The 15,983-nt window shown below is 49.0% G+C and overlaps 13 non-coding genes and 2 pseudogenes across 13 annotated transcripts; all 15 read left to right on the top strand.

Annotated features, from left to right (window-relative positions):
• The first annotated feature begins 298 nt into the window (after positions 1-298).
• Positions 299-417, top strand: LOC148291767 (5S ribosomal RNA). Its single transcript, XR_015827395.1, has one exon. It is a non-coding gene; the product is annotated as a 5S ribosomal RNA (ribosomal RNA).
• Positions 418-1,171: 754 nt separating this feature from the next.
• On the top strand, positions 1,172-1,290 carry LOC148291766 (5S ribosomal RNA). Its single transcript, XR_015826993.1, has one exon. It is a non-coding gene; the product is annotated as a 5S ribosomal RNA (ribosomal RNA).
• Positions 1,291-2,993: 1,703 nt separating this feature from the next.
• Positions 2,994-3,112, top strand: LOC148291765 (5S ribosomal RNA). The gene has a single exon (XR_015826754.1). It is a non-coding gene; the product is annotated as a 5S ribosomal RNA (ribosomal RNA).
• A 754-nt stretch (positions 3,113-3,866) lies between these two features.
• LOC148291764 (5S ribosomal RNA) lies at positions 3,867-3,985 on the top strand. The gene has a single exon (XR_015827394.1). It is a non-coding gene; the product is annotated as a 5S ribosomal RNA (ribosomal RNA).
• Positions 3,986-4,759: 774 nt separating this feature from the next.
• Positions 4,760-4,878, top strand: LOC148291763 (5S ribosomal RNA). Its single transcript, XR_015827393.1, has one exon. It is a non-coding gene; the product is annotated as a 5S ribosomal RNA (ribosomal RNA).
• A 773-nt stretch (positions 4,879-5,651) lies between these two features.
• Positions 5,652-5,770, top strand: LOC148291762 (5S ribosomal RNA). Its single transcript, XR_015827432.1, has one exon. It is a non-coding gene; the product is annotated as a 5S ribosomal RNA (ribosomal RNA).
• Positions 5,771-6,524: 754 nt separating this feature from the next.
• On the top strand, positions 6,525-6,643 carry LOC148291761 (5S ribosomal RNA). Its single transcript, XR_015826769.1, has one exon. It is a non-coding gene; the product is annotated as a 5S ribosomal RNA (ribosomal RNA).
• A 751-nt stretch (positions 6,644-7,394) lies between these two features.
• Positions 7,395-7,513, top strand: LOC148291760 (5S ribosomal RNA). Its single transcript, XR_015827392.1, has one exon. It is a non-coding gene; the product is annotated as a 5S ribosomal RNA (ribosomal RNA).
• Positions 7,514-8,266: 753 nt separating this feature from the next.
• On the top strand, positions 8,267-8,385 carry LOC148291759 (5S ribosomal RNA). Its single transcript, XR_015827391.1, has one exon. It is a non-coding gene; the product is annotated as a 5S ribosomal RNA (ribosomal RNA).
• A 752-nt stretch (positions 8,386-9,137) lies between these two features.
• On the top strand, positions 9,138-9,256 carry LOC148291758 (5S ribosomal RNA). Its single transcript, XR_015827390.1, has one exon. It is a non-coding gene; the product is annotated as a 5S ribosomal RNA (ribosomal RNA).
• A 752-nt stretch (positions 9,257-10,008) lies between these two features.
• LOC148291757 (5S ribosomal RNA) lies at positions 10,009-10,127 on the top strand. The gene has a single exon (XR_015827389.1). It is a non-coding gene; the product is annotated as a 5S ribosomal RNA (ribosomal RNA).
• A 752-nt stretch (positions 10,128-10,879) lies between these two features.
• LOC148291756 (5S ribosomal RNA) lies at positions 10,880-10,998 on the top strand. The gene has a single exon (XR_015827680.1). It is a non-coding gene; the product is annotated as a 5S ribosomal RNA (ribosomal RNA).
• Positions 10,999-11,751: 753 nt separating this feature from the next.
• Positions 11,752-11,870, top strand: LOC148291755 (5S ribosomal RNA). The gene has a single exon (XR_015827679.1). It is a non-coding gene; the product is annotated as a 5S ribosomal RNA (ribosomal RNA).
• A 1,345-nt stretch (positions 11,871-13,215) lies between these two features.
• LOC148291754 (5S ribosomal RNA) lies at positions 13,216-13,334 on the top strand (annotated as a pseudogene).
• Positions 13,335-14,089: 755 nt separating this feature from the next.
• LOC148291753 (5S ribosomal RNA) lies at positions 14,090-14,208 on the top strand (annotated as a pseudogene).
• The last annotated feature ends 1,775 nt before the right edge of the window (positions 14,209-15,983 follow it).

The raw sequence follows: 15,983 nt of genomic DNA, 5'->3' as shown, positions 1-15,983 counted from the left end.
AACGAACGAAAGCGAAAAAACAACAGGACTCGACGCCCACTGCCGAAATTATTGGGGTTGTTCTTAACGTTGTCAGTTTTTTTGTTTTTTTTTGTTTTGGTTCAATTATCATAAGGTAGGCCCCACAGCCGATCGGAACCGGCAGTTCGGCAGGCCTGCGCGCGACACATGGTAGGGGTGGCGACGACAAGGCCTGACAGGCCATGCCATTTCATGCGGGGGGCGTTGGATAGCCAACCCATGGTCATATGGCATGGCTCAAACGTGGCTTATATACTTTTAGGCGTTATAAGCTAACGGATGCGATCATACCAACTCACATGCACCGGATCCCATCAGAACTCCGAAGTTAAGCGAGTTTGGGCGAGAGTAGTACTAGGATGGGTGACCTCCTGGGAAGTCCTCGTGTTGCATCCCTTCTTTTTTTGCCTTGTTGACGTTTCAATTGTCGTGGGCGTTTGCTTTCCGTCATCTTATTCATCTGGATGTCTTTGTTTTATCACGACCCCGTGGCGCAGCGTGACAATCGGGGCACACTATGATTAAATACTCCTAGAAAGCCTAGGATTAACGAAGGAATTAAAATTGGAAAATAACACAGTTACCAAAAACTTCAAAAACTGGATTTCGGGCTAGTAAACGACGTCGGATGCCCGAAAAAGCCCACGACTCATGGCGACGCAATGAGTTTTACTCGCGACGCCGTTGCCTTCCAATCGACGGTTCGTGGGCCCAATTCTGAGGTCGGAGCCCAGATCAGCGGTTTGCCCGATTTGCCGTTGCACGCGCGTCGGTCCAGCTCCTTTCCAATAACTTACGCCATCTGTCCTACATCACCCCGTCGAGCTCGTCTCCAATTAACCGGGCACCGCAAACGAACGAAAGCGAAAAAACAACAGGACTCGACGCCCACTGCCGAAATTATTGGGGTTGTTCTTAACGTTGTCAGTTTTTTTGTTTTTTTTTGTTTTGGATCAATTATCGTAAGGTAGGCCCCACAGCCGATCGGAACCGGCAGTTCGGCAGGCCTGCGCGCGACACATGGTAGGGGGGGCGACGACAAGGCCTGACAGGCCATGCCATTTCATGCGGGGGGCGTTGGATAGCCAACCCATGGTCATATGGCATGGCTCAAACGTGGCTTATATACTTTTAGGCGTTATAAGCTAACGGATGCGATCATACCAACTCACATGCACCGGATCCCATCAGAACTCCGAAGTTAAGCGAGTTTGGGCGAGAGTAGTACTAGGATTGGTGACCTCCTGGGAAGTCCTCGTGTTGCATCCCTTCTTTTTTTGCCTTGTTGACGTTTCAATTGTCGTGGGCGTTTGCTTTCCGTTAGAGCTGGCAAACGGGTCGTTTTAACGGGTTTTGGGTCGTTAACGGGTTAATCCGTTTTCTTAACGGGTTGACACGAACACGACCCGTTAAGTTAACAGGTGACAAATACTAGACCCAAACACGACCCGTTACAATTCGCGAATATCCGACACGACCCGTTAACCCGTTAAGAATAAACCAGAAAGAAAAAAAAAAAAAAAAAAAACTATCACAGCTTCTCTACCAACACGCCTTCTCTGTCTTTTTTCCCCCAAACCCCAACCCTAACTTTTCTTCCCTCTTTCCCTCTTCATTTCAGTCCTCTCACCCCAAAACAGTATATATCTCTCTCTCACAGATATCTTAAAAACTTAACAACTAAATAAATTGAGGAAGAAAGAAAATTCAAAATTAACTGAGAGAACCAAAACCAACAACTCTAGAATCAATCACCCTCTGTGGACCGACCTAGATACCTCCTCCTTGATCCCTGGTGGCTGGGTTGGCGAAGTCATCCCTGGTGGCTGGGTTGGCGGAGTCTATTGAGTGGAGAGAAGAAGAGCAGAAGAGAATCTTGACAAAAAGATAGCAGAAGAGAAAAAGAGAAGAACAGAGCAGAAGAGAAGAACGAGAGGAAGAAGAAAAAGGAAAAGGGGAAAGAAGAAAAAGACAAAAAGGTAAGAAGAAAAAGACACGGAAAGAAGAAAGAAAAGGGGAAGAAGAAAAGAAAAGAAAAATATTTTGCAAAATTACAAAATTAACCTTCTTAACGGGTGGTAACGGGTTAACCCGTTTTCGACCCGAAACGACCCGTTAGCTTAACGGGTGGCTAACGGGTTCACCCGTTTTCAACCCGACCCAATAAGCTCAACCCAAATACTGATAATTTCGTGCGAATTCGTGTCGTGTTAACGGGTCGTGTGCAATATTGCCGGGTCTACTTTCCGTCATCTTATTCATCTGGATGTCTTTGTTTTATCACGACCCCGTGGCGCAGCGTGACAATCGGGGCACACTATGATTAAATACTCCTAGAAAGCCTAGGATTAACGAAGGAATTAAAATAGGAAAATAACACAGTTACCAAAAACTTCAAAAACTGGATTTCGGGCTAGTAAACGACGTCGGATGCCCGAAAAAGCCCACGACTCATGGCATCGCAATGAGTTTTACTCGCGACGCCGTTGCCTTCGAATCGACGGTTCGTGGGCCCAATTCTGAGGTCGGAGCCCAGATCAGCGGTTTGCCCGATTTGCCGTTGCACGCGCGTCGGTCCAGCTCCTCTCCATTAACTTACGCCATCTGTCCTACATCACCCCGTGGAGCTCGTCTCCAATTAACCGGGCACCGCAAACGAACGAAAGCGAAAAAACAACAGGACTCGACGCCCACTGCCGAAATTATTGGGGTTGTTCTTAACGTTGTCAGTTTTTTTGTTTTTTTTTGTTTTGGTTCAATTATCGTAAGGTAGGCCCCACAGCCGATCGGAACCGGCAGTTCGGCAGGCCTGCGCGCGACACATATTAGGGGTGGCGACGACAAGGCCTGACAGGCCATGCCATTTCATGCGACGGCATCCCATTTCATGCGGGGGGCGTTGGATAGCCAACCCATGGTCATATGGCATGGCTCAAACGTGGCTTATATACTTTTAGGCGTTATAAGCTAACGGATGCGATCATATCAACTCACATGCACCGGATCCCATCAGAACTCCGAAGTTAAGCGAGTTTGGGCGAGAGTAGTACTAGGATGGGTGACCTCCTGGGAAGTCCTCGTGTTGCATCCCTTCTTTTTTTGCCTTGTTGACGTTTCAATTGTCGTGGGCGTTTGCTTTCCGTCATCTTATTCATCTGGATGTCTTTGTTTTATCACGACCCCGTGGCGCAGCGTGACAATCGGGGCACACTATGATTAAATACTCCTAGAAAGCCTAGGATTAACGAAGGAATTAAAATAGGAAAATAACACAGTTACCAAAAACTTCAAAAATTGGATTTCGGGCTAGTAAACGACGTCGGATGCCCGAAAAAGCCCACGACTCATGGCAGCGCAATGAGTTTTACTCGCGACGCCGTTGCCTTCGAATCGACGGTTCGTGGGCCCAATTCTGAGGTCGGAGCCCAGATCAGCGGTTTGCCCGATTTGCCGTTGCACGCGCGTCGGTCCAGCTCCTCTCCAATAACTTACGCCATCTGTCCTACATCACCCCGTGGAGCTCGTCTCCAATTAACCGGGCACCGCAAACGAACGAAAGCGAAAAAACAACAGGACTCGACGCCCACTGCCGAAATTATTGGGGTTGTTCTTAACGTTGTCAGTTTTTTTGTTTTTTTTTGTTTTGGTTCAATTATCGTAAGGTAGGCCCCACAGCCGATCGGAACCGGCAGTTCGGCAGGCCTGCGCGCCACACATGGTAGGGGGGGCGACGACAAGGCCTGACAGGCCATGCCATTTCATGCGGGGGGCGTTGGATAGCCAACCCATGGTCATATGGCATGGCTCAAACGTGGCTTATATACTTTTAGGCGTTATAAGCTAACGGATGCGATCATACCAACTCACATGCACCGGATCCCATCAGAACTCCGAAGTTAAGCGAGTTTGGGCGAGAGTAGTACTAGGATGGGTGACCTCCTGGGAAGTCCTCGTGTTGCATCCCTTCTTTTTTTGCCTTGTTGACGTTTCAATTGTCGTGGGCGTTTGCTTTCCGTCATCTTATTCATCTGGATGTCTTTGTTTTATCACGACCCCGTGGCGCAGCGTGACAATCGGGGCACACTATGATTAAATACTCCTAGAAAGCCTAGGATTAACGAAGGAATTAAAATAGGAAAATAACACAGTTACCAAAAACTTCAAAAACTGGATTTCGGGCTAGTAAACGACGTCGGATGCCCGAAAAAGCCCACGACTCATGGCAGCGCAATGAGTTTTACTCGCGACGCCGTTGCCTTCGAATCGACGGTTCGTGGGCCCAATTCTGAGGTCGGAGCCCAGATCAGCGGTTTGCCCGATTTGCCGTTGCACGCGCGTCGGTCCAGCTCCTCTCCATTAACTTACGCCATCTGTCCTACATCACCCCGTGGAGCTCGTCTCCAATTAACCGGGCACCGCAAACGAACGAAAGCGAAAAAACAACAGGACTCGACGCCCACTGCCGAAATTATTGGGGTTGTTCTTAACGTTGTCAGTTTTTTTGTTTTTTTTTGTTTTGGTTCAATTATCGTAAGGTAGGCCCCACAGCCGATCGGAACCGGCAGTTCGGCAGGCCTGCATGCGACACATGGTAGGGGTGGTGACGACAAGGCCTGACAGACCATGCCATTTCATGCGACGGCATCCCATTTCATGCGGGGGGCGTTGGATAGCCAACCCATGGTCATATGGCATGGCTCAAACGTGGCTTATATACTTTTAGGCGTTATAAGCTAACGGATGCGATCATACCAACTCACATGCACCGGATCCCATCAGAACTCCGAAGTTAAGCGAGTTTGGGCGAGAGTAGTACTAGGATGGGTGACCTCCTGGGAAGTCCTCGTGTTGCATCCCTTCTTTTTTTGCCTTGTTGACGTTTCAATTTTCGTGGGCGTTTGCTTTCCGTCATCTTATTCATCTGGATGTCTTTGTTTTATCACGACCCGTGGCGCAGCGTGGCAATCGGGGCACACTATGATTAAATACTCCTAGAAAGCCTAGGATTAACGAAGGAATTAAAATAGGAAAATAACACAGTTACCAAAAACTTCAAAAACTGGATTTCGGGCTAGTAAACGACGTCGGATGCCCGAAAAAGCCCACGACTCATGGCATTGCAATGAGTTTTACTCGCGACGCCGTTGCCTTCGAATCGACGGTTCGTGGGCCCAATTCTGAGGTCGGAGCCCAGATCAGCGGTTTGCCCGATTTGCCGTTGCACGCGCGTCGGTCCAGCTCCTCTCCAATAACTTACGCCATCTGTCCTGCATCACCCCGTGGAGCTCGTCTCCAATTAACCGGGCACCGCAAATGAACGAAAGCGAAAAAACAACAGGACTCGACGCCCACTGCCGAAATTATTGGGGTTGTTCTTAACGTTGTCAGTTTTTTTGTTTTTTTTTGTTTTGGTTCAATTATCGTAAGGTAGGCCCCACAGCCGATCGGAACCGGCAGTTCGGCAGGCCTGCATGCGACACATGGTAGGGGTGGCGACGACAAGGCATGACAGGCCATGCCATTTCATGCGACGGCATCCCATTTCATGCGGGGGGCGTTGGATAGCCAACCCATGGTCATATGGCATGGCTCAAATGTGGCTTATATACTTTTAGGCGTTATAAGCTAACGGATGCGATCATACCAACTCACATGCACCGGATCCCATCAGAACTCCGAAGTTAAGTGAGTTTGGGCGAGAGTAGTACTAGGATGGGTGACCTCCTGGGAAGTCCTCGTGTTGCATCCCTTCTTTTTTTGCCTTGTTGACGTTTCAATTGTCGTGGGCGTTTGCTTTCCGTCATCTTATTCATCTGGATGTCTTTGTTTTATCACGACCCCGTGGCGCAGCGTGACAATCGGGGCACACTATGATTAAATACTCCTACAAAGCCTAGGATTAACGAAGGAATTAAAATAGGAAAATAACACAGTTACCAAAAACTTCAAAAACTGGATTTCGGGCTAGTAAACGACGTCGGATGCCCGAAAAAGCCCACGACTCATGGCAGCGCAATGAGTTTTACTCGCGACGCCGTTGCCTTCGAATCGACGGTTCGTGGGCCCAATTCTGAGGTCGGAGCCCAGATCAGCGGTTTGCCCGATTTGCCGTTGCACGCGCGTCGGTCCAGCTCCTCTCCAATAACTTACGCCATCTGTCCTACATCACCCCGTGGAGCTCGTCTCCAATTAACCGGGCACCGCAAACGAACGAAAGCGAAGAAACAACAGGACTCGACGCCCACTGCCGAAATTATTGGGGTTGTTCTTAACGTTGTCAGTTTTTTTGTTTTTTTTTGTTTTGGTTCAATTATCGTAAGGTAGGCCCCACAGCCGATCGGAACCGGCAGTTCAGCAGGCCTGCGCGCGACACATGGTAGGGGGGGCGACGACAAGGCCTGACAGGCCATGCCATTTCATGCGGGGGGCGTTGGATAGCCAACCCATGGTCATATGGCATGGCTCAAACGTGGCTTATATACTTTTAGGCGTTATAAGCTAACGGATGCGATCATACCAACTCACATGCACCGGATCCCATCAGAACTCCGAAGTTAAGCGAGTTTGGGCGAGAGTAGTACTAGGAAGGGTGACCTCCTGGGAAGTCCTCGTGTTGCATCCCTTCTTTTCTTGCCTTGTTGACGTTTCAATTGTCGTGGGCGTTTGCTTTCCGTCATCTTATTCATCTGGATGTCTTTGTTTTATCACGACCCCGTGGCGCAGCGTGACAATCGGGGCACACTATGATTAAATACTCCTAGAAAGCCTAGGATTAACGAAGGAATTAAAATAGGAAAATAACACAGTTACCAAAAACTTCAAAAACTGGATTTCGGGCTAGTAAACGACGTCGGATGCCCGAAAAAGCCCACGACTCATGGCTACGCAATGAGTTTTACTCGCGACGCCGTTGCCTTCGAATCGACGGTTCGTGGGCCCAATTCTGAGGTCGGAGCCCAGATCAGCGGTTTGCCCGATTTGCCGTTGCACGCGCGTCGGTCCAGCTCCTCTCCAATAACTTACGCCATCTGTCCTACATCACGCCGTGGAGCTCCTCTCCAATTAACCGGGCACCGCAAACGAACGAAAGCGAAAAAACAACAGGACTCGACGCCCACTGCCGAAATTATTGGGGTTGTTCTTAACGTTGTCAGTTTTTTTTTTTTTTTTTTTGGTTCAATTTTCGTAAGGTAGGCCCCACAGCCGATCGGAACCGGCAGCTCGGCAGGCCTGCGCGCGACACATGGTAGGGGTGGCGACGACAAGGCTTGACAGGCCATGCCATTTCATGCGGGGGGCGTTGGATAGCCAACCCATGGTCATATGGCATGGCTCAAACGTGGCTTATATACTTTTAGGCGTTATAAGCTAACGGATGCGATCATACCAACTCACATGCACCGGATCCCATCAGAACTCCGAAGTTAAGCGAGTTTGGGCGAGAGTAGTACTAGGATGGGTGACCTCCTGGGAAGTCCTCGTGTTGCATCCCTTCTTTTTTTGCCTTGTTGACGTTTCAATTGTCGTGGGCGTTTGCTTTCCGTCATCTTATTCATCTGGATGTCTTTGTTTTATCACGACCCCTTGGTGCAGCGTGACAATCGGGGCACACTATGATTAAATACTCCTAGAAAGCCTAGGATTAACGAAGGAATTAAAATAGGAAAATAACACAGTTACCAAAAACTTCAAAAACTGGATTTCGGGCTAGTAAACGACGTCGGATGCCCGAAAAAGCCCACGACTCATGGCACCGCGATGAGTTTTACTCGCGACGCCGTTGCCTTCGAATCGACGGTTCGTGGGCCCAATTCTGAGGTCGGAGCCCAGATCAGCGGTTTGCCCGATTTGCCGTTGCACGCGCGTCGGTCCAGCTCCTCTCCAATAACTTACGCCATCTGTCCTACATCACCCCGAGGAGCTCCTCTCCAATTAACCGGGCACCGCAAACGAACGAAAGCGAAAAAACAGCAGGACTCGACGCCCACTGCCGAAATTATTGGGGTTGTTCTTAACGTTGTCAGTTTTTTTGTTTTTTTTGTTTTGGTTCAATTATCGTAAGGTAGGCCCCACAGCCGATCGGAACCGGCAGTTCGGCAGGCCTGCGCGCGACACGTGGTAGGGGTGGCAACGACAAGGCTTGACAGGCCATGCCATTTCATGCGGGGGGCGTTGGATAGCCAACCCATGGTCATATGGCATGGCTCAAACGTGGCTTATATACTTTTAGGCGTTACAAGCTAACGGATGCGATCATACCAACTCACATGCACCGGATCCCATCAGAACTCCGAAGTTAAGCGAGTTTGGGCGAGAGTAGTACTAGGATGGGTGACCTCCTGGGAAGTCCTCGTGTTGCATCCCTTCTTTTTTTGCCTTGTTGATGTTTCAATTGTCGTGGGCGTTTGCTTTCCGTCATCTTATTCATCTGGATGTCTTTGTTTTATCACGACCCCTTGGCGCAGCGTGACAATCGGGGCACACTATGATTAAATACTCCTAGAAAGCCTAGGATTAACGAAGGAATTAAAATAGGAAAATAACACAGTTACCAAAAACTTCAAAAACTGGATCTCGGGCTAGTAAACGACGTCGGATGCCCGAAAAAGCCCACGACTCATGGCTACGCAATGAGTTTTACTCGCGACGCCGTTGCCTTCGAATCGACGGTTCGTGGGCCCAATTCTGAGGTCGGAGCCTAGATCAGCGGTTTCCCCGATTTCCGTTGCACGCGCGTCGGTCCAGCTCCTCTCCAATAACTTACGCCATCTGTCCTACATCACCCCGTGGAGCTCGTCTCCAATTAACCGGGCACCGCAAACGAACGAAAGCGAAAAAACAGCAGGACTCGACGCCCACTGCCGAAATTATTGGGGTTGTTCTTAACGTTGTCAGTTTTTTTGTTTTTTTTGTTTTGGTTCAATTATCGTAAGGTAGGCCCCACAGCCGATCGGAACCGGCAGTTCGGCAGGCCTGCGCGCGACACGTGGTAGGGGTGGCGACGACAAGGCTTGACAGGCCATGCCATTTCATGCGGGGGGCGTTGGATAGCCAACCCATGGTCATATGGCATGGCTCAAACGTGGCTTATATACTTTTAGGCGTTATAAGCTAACGGATGCGATCATACCAACTCACATGCACCGGATCCCATCAGAACTCCGAAGTTAAGCGAGTTTGGGCGAGAGTAGTACTAGGATGGGTGACCTCCTGGGAAGTCCTCGTGTTGCATCCCTTCTTTTTTTGCCTTGTTGACGTTTCAATTGTCGTGGGCGTTTGCTTTCCGTCATCTTATTCATCTGGATGTCTTTGTTTTATCACGACCCCTTGGCGCAGCGTGACAATCGGGGCACACTATGATTAAATACTCCTAGAAAGCCTAGGATTAACGAAGGAATTAAAATAGGAAAATAACACAGTTACCAAAAACTTCAAAAACTGGATTTCGGGCTAGTAAACGACGTCGGATGCCCGAAAAAGCCCACGACTCATGGCAACGCAACGAGTTTTACTCGCGACGCCGTTGCCTTCGAATCGACGGTTCGTGGGCCCAATTCTGAGGTCGGAGCCCAGATCAGCGGTTTGCCCGATTTGCCGTTGCACGCGCGTCGGTCCAGCTCCTCTCCAATAACTTACGCCATCTGTCCTACATCACCCCGTGGAGCTCGTCTCCAATTAACCGGGCACCGCCAACGAACGAAAGTGAAAAAACAGCAGGACTCGACGCCCACTGCCGAAATTATTGGGGTTGTTCTTACCGTTGTCAGTTTTTTTGTTTTTTTGTTTTGGTTCAATTATCGTAAGGTAGGCCCCACATCCGATCGGAACCGGCAGTTCGGCAGGCCTGCGCGCGACACGTGGTAGGGCTGGCGACGACAAGGCTTGACAGGCCATGCCATTTCATGCGGGGGGCGTTGGATAGCCAACCCATGGTCATATGGCATGGCTCAAACGTGGCTTATATACTTTTAGGCGTTATAAGCTAACGGATGCGATCATACCAACTCACATGCACCGGATCCCATCAGAACTCCGAAGTTAAGCGAGTTTGGGCGAGAGTAGTACTAGGATGGGTGACCTCCTGGGAAGTCCTCGTGTTGCATCCCTTCTTTTTTTGCCTTGTTGACGTTTCAATTGTCGTGGGCGTTTGCTTTCCGTCATCTTATTCATCTGGATGTCTTTGTTTTATCACGACCCCTTGGCGCAGCGTGACAATCGGGGCACACTATGATTAAATACTCCTAGAAAGCCTAGGATTAACGAAGGAATTAAAATAGGAAAATAACACAGTTACCAAAAACTTCAAAAACTGGATTTCGGGCTAGTAAACGACGTCGGATGCCCGAAAAAGCCCACGACTCATGGCAACGCAACGAGTTTTACTCGCGACGCCGTTGCCTTCGAATCGACGGTTCGTGGGCCCAATTCTGAGGTCGGAGCCCAGATCAGCGGTTTGCCCGATTTGCCGTTGCACGCGCGTCGGTCCAGCTCCTCTCCAATAACTTACGCCATCTGTCCTACATCACCCCGTGGAGCTCGTCTCCAATTAACCGGGCACCGCCAACGAACGAAAGTGAAAAAACAGCAGGACTCGACGCCCACTGCCGAAATTATTGGGGTTGTTCTTACCGTTGTCAGTTTTTTTGTTTTTTTGTTTTGGTTCAATTATCGTAAGGTAGGCCCCACAGCCGATCGGAACCGGCAGTTCGGCAGGCCTGCGCGCGACACGTGGTAGGGGTGGCGACGACAAGGCTTGACAGGCCATGCCATTTCATGCGGGGGGCGTTGGATAGCCAACCCATGGTCATATGGCATGGCTCAAACGTGGCTTATATACTTTTAGGCGTTATAAGCTAACGGATGCGATCATACCAACTCACATGCACCGGATCCCATCAGAACTCCGAAGTTAAGCGAGTTTGGGCGAGAGTAGTACTCGGATGGGTGACCTCCTGGGAAGTCCTCGTGTTGCATCCCTTCTTTTTTTGCCTTGTTGACGTTTCAATTGTCGTGGGCGTTTGCTTTCCGTCATCTTATTCATCTGGATGTCTTTGTTTTATCACGACCCCTTGGCGCAGCGTGACAATCGGGGCACACTATGATTAAATACTCCTAGAAAGCCTAGGATTAACGAAGGAATTAAAATAGGAAAATAACACAGTTACCAAAAACTTCAAAAACTGGATTTCGGGCTAGTAAACGACGTCGGATGCCCGAAAAAGCCCACGACTCATGGCAACGCAACGAGTTTTACTCGCGACGCCGTTGCCTTCGAATCGACGGTTCGTGGGCCCAATTCTGAGGTCGGAGCCCAGATCAGCGGTTTGCCCGATTTGCCGTTGCACGCGCGTCGGTCCAGCTCCTCTCCAATAACTTACGCCATCTGTCCTACATCACCCCGTGGAGCTCGTCTCCAATTAACCGGGCACCGCAAACGAATGAAAGCGAAAAAACAGCAGGACTCAACGCTCACTGCCGAAATTATTGGGGTTGTTCTTAACGTTGTCAGTTTTTTTGTTTTTTTTGTTTTGGTTCAATTGTCGTAAGGTAGGCCCCACAGCCGATCGGAACCGGCAGTTCGGTAGGCCTGCGCGCGACACGTGGTAGGGGTGGCGACGACAAGGCTTGACAGGCCATGCCATTTCATGCGGGGGGCGTTGGATAGCCAACCCATGGTCATATGGCATGGCTCAAACGTGGCTTATATACTTTTAGGCGTTATAAGCTAACGGATGCGATCATACCAACTCACATGCACCGGATCCCATCAGAACTCCGAAGTTAAGCGAGTTTGGGCGAGAGTAGTACTCGGATGGGTGACCTCCTGGGAAGTCCTCGTGTTGCATCCCTTCTTTTTTTGCCTTGTTGACGTTTCAATTGTCGTGGGCGTTTGCTTTCCGTCATCTTATTCATCTGGATGTCTTTGTTTTATCACGACCCCTTGGCGCAGCGTGACAATCGGGGCACACTATGATTAAATACTCCTAGAAAGCCTAGGATTAACGAAGGAATTAAAATAGGAAAATAACACAGTTACCAAAAACTTCAAAAACTGGATTTCGGGCTAGTAAACGACGTCGGATGCCCGAAAAAGCCCACGACTCATGGCAACGCAACGAGTTTTACTCGCGACGCCGTTGCCTTCGAATCGACGGTTCGTGGGCCCAATTCTGAGGTCGGAGCCCAGATCAGCGGTTTGCCCGATTTGCCGTTGCACGCGCGTCGGTCCAGCTCCTCTCCAATAACTTACGCCATCTGTCCTACATCACCCCGTGGAGCTCGTCTCCAATTAACCGGGCACCGCAAACGAACGAAAGCGAAAAAACAGCAGGACTCGACGCCCACTGCCGAAATTATTGGGGTTGTTCTTAACGTTGTCAGTTTTGGCGAGAGTAGTACTAGGATGGGTGACCTCCTGGGAAGTCCTCGTGTTGCATCCCTTCTTTTTTTGCCTTGTTTACGTTTCAATTGTCGTGGGCGTTTGCTTTCCGTCATCTTATTCATCTGGATGTCTTTGTTTTATCACGACCCCGTGGCGCAGCGTGACAATCGGGGCACACTATGATTAAATACTCCTAGAAAGCCTAGGATTAACGAAGGAATTAAAATAGGAAAATAACACAGTTACCAAAAACTTCAAGAACTGGATTTCGGGCTAGTAAACGACGTCAGATGCCCGAAAAAGCCCACGACTCATGGCAACGCAATGAGTTTTACTCGCGACGCCGGTGCCTTCGAATCGACGGTTCGTGGGCCCAATTCTGAGGTCGGAGCCCAGATCAGCGGTTTGCCCGATTTGCCGTTGCACGCGCGTCGGTCCAGCTCCTCTCCAATAACTTACGCCATCTGTCCTACATCACCCCGTGGAGCTCGTCTCCAATTAACCGGGCACCGCAAACGAACGAAAGCGAAAAAACAACAGGACTCGACGCCCACTGCCGAAATTATTGGGGTTGTTCTTAACGTTGTCAGTTTTTTTGTTTTTTTTTGTTTTGGTTCAATTATCGTAAGGTAGGCCCCACAGCCGATCGGAACCGGCAGTTCGGCAGGCCTGCGCGCGACACATGGTAGGGGTGGCGACGACAAGGCCTGACAGGCCATGCCATTTCATGCGGGGGACGTTGGATAGCCAACCCATGGTCATATGGCATGGCTCAAACGTGGCTTATATACTTTTGGGCGTTATAAGCTAACGGATACGATCATACCAACTCACATGCACCGGATCCCATCAGAACTCCGAAGTTAAGCGAGGTTGGGCGAGAGTAGCACTAGGATGGGTGACCTCCTGGGAAGTCCTCGTGTTGCATCCCTTCTTTTTTTGCCTTGTTGACGTATCAATTGTCGTGGGCGTTTGCTTTCCGTCATCTTATTCATCTGGATGTCTTTGTTTTATCACGACCCCGTGGCGCAACGTGACAATCGGGGCACACTATGATTAAATACTCCTAGAAAGCCTAGGATTAACGAAGGAATTAAAATAGGAAAATAACACAGTTACCAAAAACTTCAAAAACTGGATTTCGGGCTAGTAAACGACGTCAGATGCCCGAAAAAGCCCACGACTCATGGCAACGCAATGAGTTTTACTCGCGACGCCGGTGCCTTCGAATCGACGGTTCGTGGGCCCAATTCTGAGGTCGGAGCCCAGATCAGCGGTTTGCCCGATTTGCCGTTGCACGCGCGTCGATCCAGCTCCTCTCCAATAACTTACGCCATCTGTCCTACATCACCCCGTGGAGCTCGTCTCCAATTAACCGGGCACCGCAAACGAACGTAAGCGAAAAAACAGCAGGACTCGACGCCCACTGCCGAAATTATTGGGGTTGTTCTTAACGTTGTCAGTTTTTTTGTTTTTTTTTTGTTTTGGTTCAATTATCGTAAGGTAGGCCCCACACCCGATCGGAACCGGCAGTTCGGCAGGCCTGCGCGCGACACATGGTAGGGGTGGCGACGACAAGGCCTGACAGGCCATGCCATTTCATGCGGGGGGCGTTGGATAGCCAACCCATGGTCATATGGCATGGTTCAAACGTGGCTTATATACTTTTAGGCGTTATAAGCTAATGGATGCGATCATACAAACTCACATGCACCGGATCCCATCAGAACTCCGAAGTTAAGCGAGTTTGGGCGAGAGTAGCACTAGGATGGGTGACCTCCTGGGAAGTCCTCGTGTTGCATCCCTTCTTTTTTTGCCTTGTTGACGTATCAATTGTCGTGGGCGTTTGCTTTCCGTCATCTTATTCATCTGGATGTCTTTGTTTTATCACGACCCCTTGGCGCAGCGTGACAATCGGGGCACACTATGATTAAATACTCCTAGAAAGCCTAGGATTAACGAAGGAATTAAAATAGGAAAATAACACAGTTACCAAAAACTTCAAAAACTGGATTTCGGGCTAGTAAACGACGTCGGATGCCCGAAAAAGCCCACGACTCATGGCAGCGCAATGAGTTTTACTCGCGACGCCGTTGCCTTCGAATCGACGGTTCGTGGGCCCAATTCTGAGGTCGGAGCCCAGATCAGCGGTTTGCCCGATTTGCCGTTGCACGCGCGTCGGTCCAGCTCCTCTCCAATAACTTACGCCATCTGTCCTACATCACCCCGTGGAGCTCGTCTCCAATTAACCGGGCACCGCAAACGAACGAAAGCGAAAAAACAGCAGGACTCGACGCCCACTGCCGAAATTATTGGGGTTGTTCTTAACGTTGTCAGTTTTTTTGTTTTGGTTCAATTATCGTAAGGTAGGCTGTTAAGCTCATAATTTCATACATATACATGCCCAATTTACTTACTTCTTTTGCTTAGTTCCTATAATTCTAAGTTATTTCCCTCCCTTTGTGTGTTTTGTAGGCCAATAGAGCAAGAGAGCATAATTCATGCAATTCAAGCATGTTAAGGCCTAATTTGGATGAATGGAAGAAACTCATTTTGGCTACAGCCCCCTGCCAGTCCAGTTCCGTAGGTCATATTGCAAGCTTTGTTTCAGCAACCTACACAGCTCGGATGAGGCAGCATTCTTCATGAAAGTTGTTCCAATGGGTATGTACTATAACATATCCAAACTTCAGCCCCATTGGATAAATATGGAGTCTGTTACCTAGCAAACACAGAGCCATGCTCAGGATGGATTTTATCAGCGCGCAAAATGAGTTAGCAATTTGTTTTGGCCTTAACTTCCTCCTCCGACCTTGAATTGGCCCAAATGATATATGTCTGGAAAGAAGACATTCTGAACTTCAATTTCGAGTGCTTAAAGTCCTAATTTGATTAAGAGAAGCCCAAGTTGTAAGCCCTTGAAGTTGCTGGTTATGCTGACCTCAGCATGTGCTGGTTGGATGCTTGGTCATGGTGAGCTAGGTATGAGCTATCATTTCTGGTTGGAAGCTTGGTCATGGTGACATGAAGATGAGCTAGGGCTGCTGGTGGGATCTATTAGTGAAGTGCATCAACCAATTCATCTTTTATAATGCAAGTGTTGTATGCATTAGCCATATTGAATTCAGATTTGTCACTCCCCTCTCCCTATAAATACCACATCCATTCCACATTCAAGACACAACAAATCCTGAGATTCACAACCCCCACAATTCACTCCAACCATCCTCAAACACTCTCAAAATCCCAAACACTCCAACAATCACCAAAACAACTCCAGCAAACCTCTCTTCCATTTCCCTACGAATTTCATCTTCCTTAGCCATCACCACTCACTCAAACTCATCCCAAATCACCTCCATATCCTTCATACATCTTTCTAGAAGTGGGGAAGCTCTTGGAGAAGCATTAGAAGTGGAGAAGCACTTGGAGAAGCCTTGGACACCACAAGAACTTCAGAAAAAGGGTTTTTCTACTCTTATTGTATTCATTATGTTTTCTCATTTCTGTTCAAGTCTCTTTTCCATTATGAGTAGCTAAATCCATAACTAGGGCTTCGATGTAACCTAACATGAATATT

The sequence above is a fragment of the Prunus avium genome, chromosome 8 (genome assembly GCF_965620075.1).
Source record: "Prunus avium chromosome 8, drPruAviu1.hap1.1, whole genome shotgun sequence".
NCBI lineage: Eukaryota > Viridiplantae > Streptophyta > Magnoliopsida > Rosales > Rosaceae > Prunus > Prunus avium.
Note: the sequence above shows the minus strand (reverse complement) of the source record. Positions and strands in the feature narration are given on the sequence as shown.